Genomic DNA, 6,533 nt, shown 5'->3' with positions numbered 1-6,533 from the left:
GGGTAAATCATGTGGATTTATCTTCCCATCACTGTTCACCCAATAACACTGCACCAGGAATCATTTGGGTTTTTAAGAATCTTCTAAGATCGTTAAACATTAGCAATGAGTTCCAGGGCCAGCAAAATGGCTCAGTGGCTACTTGCTGCACAGACTTTGAGTTTGAACCCCAGAACGCATGTTAGAAGGAAAGAACAGGCTCTAGATACTCAAAGTTGTCCTCTGATCTTTACAGGCATGTGTATACCTGTGCATGCACCCCCCGCCACACACTCATGTGTATACCTGTGCATGCACCCCCGCCACACACCATGTGTATACCTGTGCATGCACACCCCCTCCACACACCATGTGTATACCTGTGTGCGCACCCCCCCACCACACACCATATGTATATATGTGCATGCACACCCCCACCACACACCATGTGTATATATGTGCATGCACACCCCCACCACACACCATGTGTATATATGTGCATGTGCACCCCCACCACATACCATGTGTATATATGTGCATGCACACCCCCACCATACACCATGTGTATTTATGTGCATGCACACCCCCACCACACACCATGTGTATATATGTGCATGCACACCCTCACCACACACCATGTATATACATGTGCATGCACACCCCCACCACACACCATATGTATATATGTGCATGCACAGCCCCACCACACACCATATGTATATAAGTACATGTACACCCCCCACCACACACCATGTGTATACCTGTGCATGCACACCCCCACCACACACCATGTGTATACCTGTGTGCACACCACCACTACACACCATGTGTACACCTGTGCATGCACACCCCCACCACACACCATGTGTATACCTGTGCATGCACACCCCCACCACACACCATATGTATACCTGTGTGTGCACACCTCCCACCACACACATACACATAACAAAATAAATAAAAATGTAAAGGAAAGTAAGTCCCAAGGGTGAGACATCCATTCGAGGACAGCCTGGACTACAGAGTGAGACATTATCTAAAAAATAAAAATATAAGCCGGGAAGTAGTGGTGCACACCGTTAATCCCAGAACTCAGGAGGCAGAGGCAAATGGATCTCTGTGAGTTCAAGGCCAGCCTGGGCTACTGAGTGAGTTCCAGGAAAGGCACCAAAGCTACACAGAGAAACTCTGTCTCGAAAAACCAATAAATAAATAGACAGACAGACAGACATCCCAAAGGACACTTTTAGGCCTGTGACTTGAAATGAGGATATTGATAGCACCTGCTGACCTACCAGGCCTTTCTCCTTCCCAGTAGCAAGCCCACCAGATGCTACAAGTAGAAGTTCCTCTCCAGAAGGTGGTGAACGTTGGCCTCTGGGGCTCTGAAGGGTCTGCACACACATCCAGGTGGCCTAAGCGTCTCCACCAGGGACGGTGGGGCCTGTGGGCTTCCGTGCATTGGGAGCAGGGTGAAACCCAGAAAAGGCCAGAGACAGGGAGAAGGGTACAGGGCCACCTGGACCTCGTGGGTCTGCCCCTGGTTTGCCGGGAGAGCACATTTCTCCTTCCTCCGCCCCCTGGTTCTTCTCAGTGAACTGATGGGTTAGTCTAGACTAGTATTTTGCAAACAATGGGTAATGACCAATCAATGAGGAGCTGTTCTCTTTATTGACGCTGTGGCTGGCTTCCTTCTTCTTCTTCTTCTTCTTCTTCTTCTTCTTCTTCTTCTTCTTCTTCTTCTTCTTCTTCTTCTTCTTCTTCTTCTTCTTCTTCTTCTTCTCTCCTAGTGGGAAAAACATGTAATAACTGAAGTGTCCAAATGCATGGTAAGGTTAGGCAAGGCTTCTCAAACTTTCTCTACCCAGGATGTTCCAGACTGCTTATGTATCATCAATGCATTTCTTGCAGATAGTTTTGGGCTTTGAGCTCTCAACTGTGATCCAGACTGCTGTGGTGAGAAGCACATTACGGGAAGGTCTGGTGGGGTGCTTCCCTTCTGGTCTGCTCTGTGACAGGAAGCCTGACCTGGCAGATAGATGTCTGGAGAGCCTTTCTATGCTACCTCCAACAAAACAACATAGTACACTCTGCAGTCAGAGGTCAGGTCTAGGGTGCCCGGGCGGGGTTGGGGAGCGGGTGCACACGCCAATGTCCCAGCAGAGGCACTAGATGGCGCTACAGCTCCAGATAAGGCCGTGCGAGGCTTTGCACCTCCCAGAGGGAGTGGCTGAGCACAGAGGACTCACCGCCCCGGTGGGTGAGGAGGGAGCATCTGGTAGGTGATAGAAGTCGGACCTTCCTTACCTGTGCCCAGGGCACAAAACTGGGGCTTAGAAATAGACTTGACTTAATAGGAAAACCTCGCTGAGCTCTTCAAAGGCAGAATAAGAGCGTGTGAGTGTTACCTCCTCCCCAGGTGATGGGGTGCATAACTGAGTTGAAGAACCACACAAAAAGGCTGCAAGAGACTGCCGCTGGGGTGTCCAAGTCCATCGCAGAAGGTAAAGTTCCGGGTGCTTGCAGGGGACCGGTGTCGCCGATAGGAGGTGGCAGAGCTCTGAGGCTGGCAGTGTGGCCATTACTGGGAGCTACAGTCTCACGGCTCACAGGAAGGAGCCTCCAAGGCTTGTCTGTCCTTGAGGATAGATTCCAACTATCAAAGCAGAAGCCCAGAAGGACCAGCTGGAGCTGGCTCAAACAGGCTCGGGAGAGCAGATAGTTACATTTCCCAAACTTGTTGCTAAATATAGCCTTCGTTAAAAATTTATAACTAAATACATTAAAAATACAGCAAGCACTAAAACTCCTAATTTCCTAATGATTATGCTGCAATCTCTTGTCACTGGGGGATTTTTACATTTACTGTCTCTGTTGCTTGGGACTGCTCTAACTGTTGCCGCATGCGGTGATGGGACCCGGCCAGCTAGAAATGGATGGTGGAGAGAGAATTTACCCACAGCACAAGCAAGTGCTGAGCATCTAGGGCTGCAGCGGCTGCTTTGGAGAGCCAGCTGAGCATTTGCCAGCATACCACTGAGGCCTTCTTCCTCTACCCAGTTCTCCCCTCTCAGCACCCACCTTGTCAGTCTGGGAGTCTTTTTAGAGACACGGGGGCAGGGGGTGGGTGGGGGAGCTGGAGGCTTGACCCAGAACACTTCATGACCTTGCTTGGGCAAGCAAGTAAGGGGAAAACTTAGGTCGGAGGCTAGATTCGAAGGAAAAAGTTCCTCCTTGCCCTCCCAGGACTCGGGCATCCGCGCCAGAGGTAGAGAAAGGGAAGACATGAAGACCATCTAGCAGATCGCTGCAGCATTGGCACATGAGCGAGGCCTCTGCCCAGGCGGCAGAACCTGGGTTGGAAATGGATTTGACTTAATAGGAAACCTTCACTGCTCCAGCCCTTCAAAGACAGAGCTAGATGGCTCCTGAGCGCTACCTCCTCCCCAAGTCATGGGATGCAAAATAGAGAGTTGAAGCATCACACAGAGCTGTGCGGTCTGCAGCATCCTGGGAACCCATTACAGATGCTGTAACCCCTGGATGTACTGAACCGGAACCTGAAGTTTTAACCTGATCCTCAGTGGCATGTAAACAATGTTAACTGCATAAGCATTGGTCTGTGTTGGACGCCATTGAGATGGCTATTCCTGACATTGTTATTTCTAATACCGTACTATATAGAATCAATCTGTATTTGGGGAGCTGGTTAATAGAGTATAATAATGAGATGACTTTTAGAAACAGATAAACATGAAATCTGAACTACTAGTGTTAAGAAAAAAAATAGCCATTCTCCAAAGCAAAATTTGTTGTAGACCAACCAAATAATTAAAATAAAATTGGACCCATACAAAAGAAAATACACAAGTATATTTTTATAATCTCAAAGTGTGCAAGAGATAAGTGTGGGCAAACCCACAGTTATAAAAGAAAAGATTACTAGGTTCAGACGTGTGTGTGTGTGTGTGTGTGTGTGTGTGTGTGTGTGTGTGTACAAAAGCCTTACACTCCTACCTGGCAAAAGTTACTAGTGAAGAAGTAGAAGCGGGCTAAAGAGATGGCCCAGTGGTTAAGAGCTCTCATGAAGAGCTGAGTTCAGATCCCAACATACCTATAACAAGCTGGATGTTCAGAGTATGCCTGAAATCCTAGTTCTATGTGGGGCAGAGACAGGAGGATCTCTGGAGATTGCTGGCTTCCAGCCTCACTCAGAAAAAGTGAGCCCAGGTTGGCAGAGAGACCTTGCCTCTAAGTCAGAAAAGACCCTGCCTCAAAGGAATAGACAGAGACTGAGAGAAGACACCTGATGCTTTATACACACACACACACAGAGAAAGAGAGAGAGAAAGAGAGAGAGAGAGAGAGAGAGAGGCATGCACCCCTACATTTGTACAGACATTCATATACAAATAATACATACATAAATGCACAAAATAAAAACACCAATCACAGATTGGAAAACATGTGCAGCAGTATAAAAAGAAATATAAAAATAATTTCCTGCAAATCACTAAGGAAATAGCAACAAATTAATAGATGTCAACAAAGGAAATAAAAAGAAAGAACTCTAGACATCTGAAAAGAGCCTCGACTCACAGAATGCAGATTTTCACCGTCCCAAACAGCACTGTCATTAGGAGGGCAGAGGTCAAATTTAATCCTGCTGAGAGATGGTGGTGGCACACGTCTTTAATCCCAGCACTCAGGAGGCAGAGGCAGGTGGATCTCTGTGATCAAGGCCAGCCTGGTCTACAAAGCAAGTTCCAGGGCAGCCAGGGCTACACAGAGAAACCCTATCTCAAAAAAAAAAAAAGAAAGAAAGAAAAAAAAAAAGAAAAAAAAAAAAGAAAAAAGAGAAAAAATCTAAGCCTGCTGAGGAGGAACCAGGTACTCTCATATACAGACGCTCCTATGGAGCATTATTGAGACTACCTGTTCTACCCCTGAACCCAGATATTCGTATAGATTCACATGTGTACATAGATGGATACGCAAGAATATTATTTCAACACTAATTACAATAATTAAAAAACCTTACTGTTCATGAATATTGACCTGGTTAAATTAATTTGTCACAAAGGCACAAAGAAATTGGTCAAATACTACGAAACCATAAAAAAAAATTAAGACGACCCTATGGGGACTTGCATTAGATCCTTTGGTCACTACTAAACACTTGACAAGAAGGTACCAAAGGAAAGAAGTACTTTTTTAGCTCACCATTTCCTGGCAGAGCTCATCTGCAGTCAGTGTTTTCTCATATCTTGTTCTCTGAACTCCTGGCTCATGAGAAGGTGCAGAGTCTTCCTTTGCCACTTATACTTCTCTGGAAACACCCTCACAGACACACCAGAAGTGTGTCTCCTAGGCGGCTCCAAATCAGGTCACGTTGACAAAGAAGACGACCGTCACAGCCCACCTTTTGTCAACTGGACCATGTCACACGCTTCACTGTCTAGGCCAGTGCTGCACCTCTGAGCTACACCCCAGGGTACGCACATCACTTCCTAAGCCTGACGTTCATTCCACCTTGGTCTGCAGCTATAACCGGGTTCACACACCTTTCTTTGCCGAACTGCATGTCTTTTTTTGTTTTGTTTGTATTTTTCTATTCTACTCCTGCTTTTCCCCACTGTAAATGCACAGCCTGTATATTATGCTGTCTTTAAATTTCCTCCTCCAAGGGGCTGGAGAGATGGCTCAGTGGTTAAGAGCACTGACTGCTCTTCCAGAGGTCCTGAGTTCAATTCCCAGCAACCACATGGTGGCTCACAACCATCTGTAATGAGATCTGGCGCCCTCTTCTGACCTGCAGTCACATATGCTGTATACATAATAAATAAATAAATCTTTAAAAAAAAAAATTCCTCCTCCAAAAGCCCCTCTCCTCTGACCTCATCCTCTCTCGAGTTCTCGGGACACAGGGAGAATGCAGCCAGAGTCCTTGCCAGGATGCCGCGTGAATGGCGGGGAAGGAAGGCATCGGGAGCACAGGGCTGCTGGCTCAGGTGGAGGCATCGTAGGCATAGAAGGGACTGAGTTGGTGATCAGCGGGCTCTTCCCTTTCCCCTCTTAAATATTATTAAAAAAAATTTATTTATGGACCAGTCATTTCAGTACTAGGGAGGCAGAGGCAGGAGGATCTCTGCGAGTTGGAGTCCAGCCTGGCCTATATAGTAAGCACCAGGACAGTCAAGGCTGCATAGGGAAACACTGCTCAAAGAGAAGGAAAGGAAGGAAGGGAGGAAGGAAGGAAGGAAGGGAGGGAGGGAGGGAGGGAAAGAGAGAGAGAAAGAAAGAGAGAGAGAGAGAGAGAAAAAGAAAGAAAGAAAGATTTGCTTCTTCAATTTCCATCTCACATATATGTGTGAGTGTATTTATATGCACCACATGCACGCCTGCTGCCTTTGGAAGCAAAAAGTGGGTGTCAGATGCCCTGGAGCTGGCGTTACAGGTGGCTGAGAGCTCCCCGATGTGGGGAGTAGGCGCTGCAGGTCCTCTACATGAGCAGCAAACGCTCTGAACTGCCGAGCCGCCCCTCCGGCACATCC

This window comes from Peromyscus leucopus, chromosome 15, assembly GCF_004664715.2.
Source record: "Peromyscus leucopus breed LL Stock chromosome 15, UCI_PerLeu_2.1, whole genome shotgun sequence".
NCBI lineage: Eukaryota > Metazoa > Chordata > Mammalia > Rodentia > Cricetidae > Peromyscus > Peromyscus leucopus.
Note: the sequence above shows the minus strand (reverse complement) of the source record.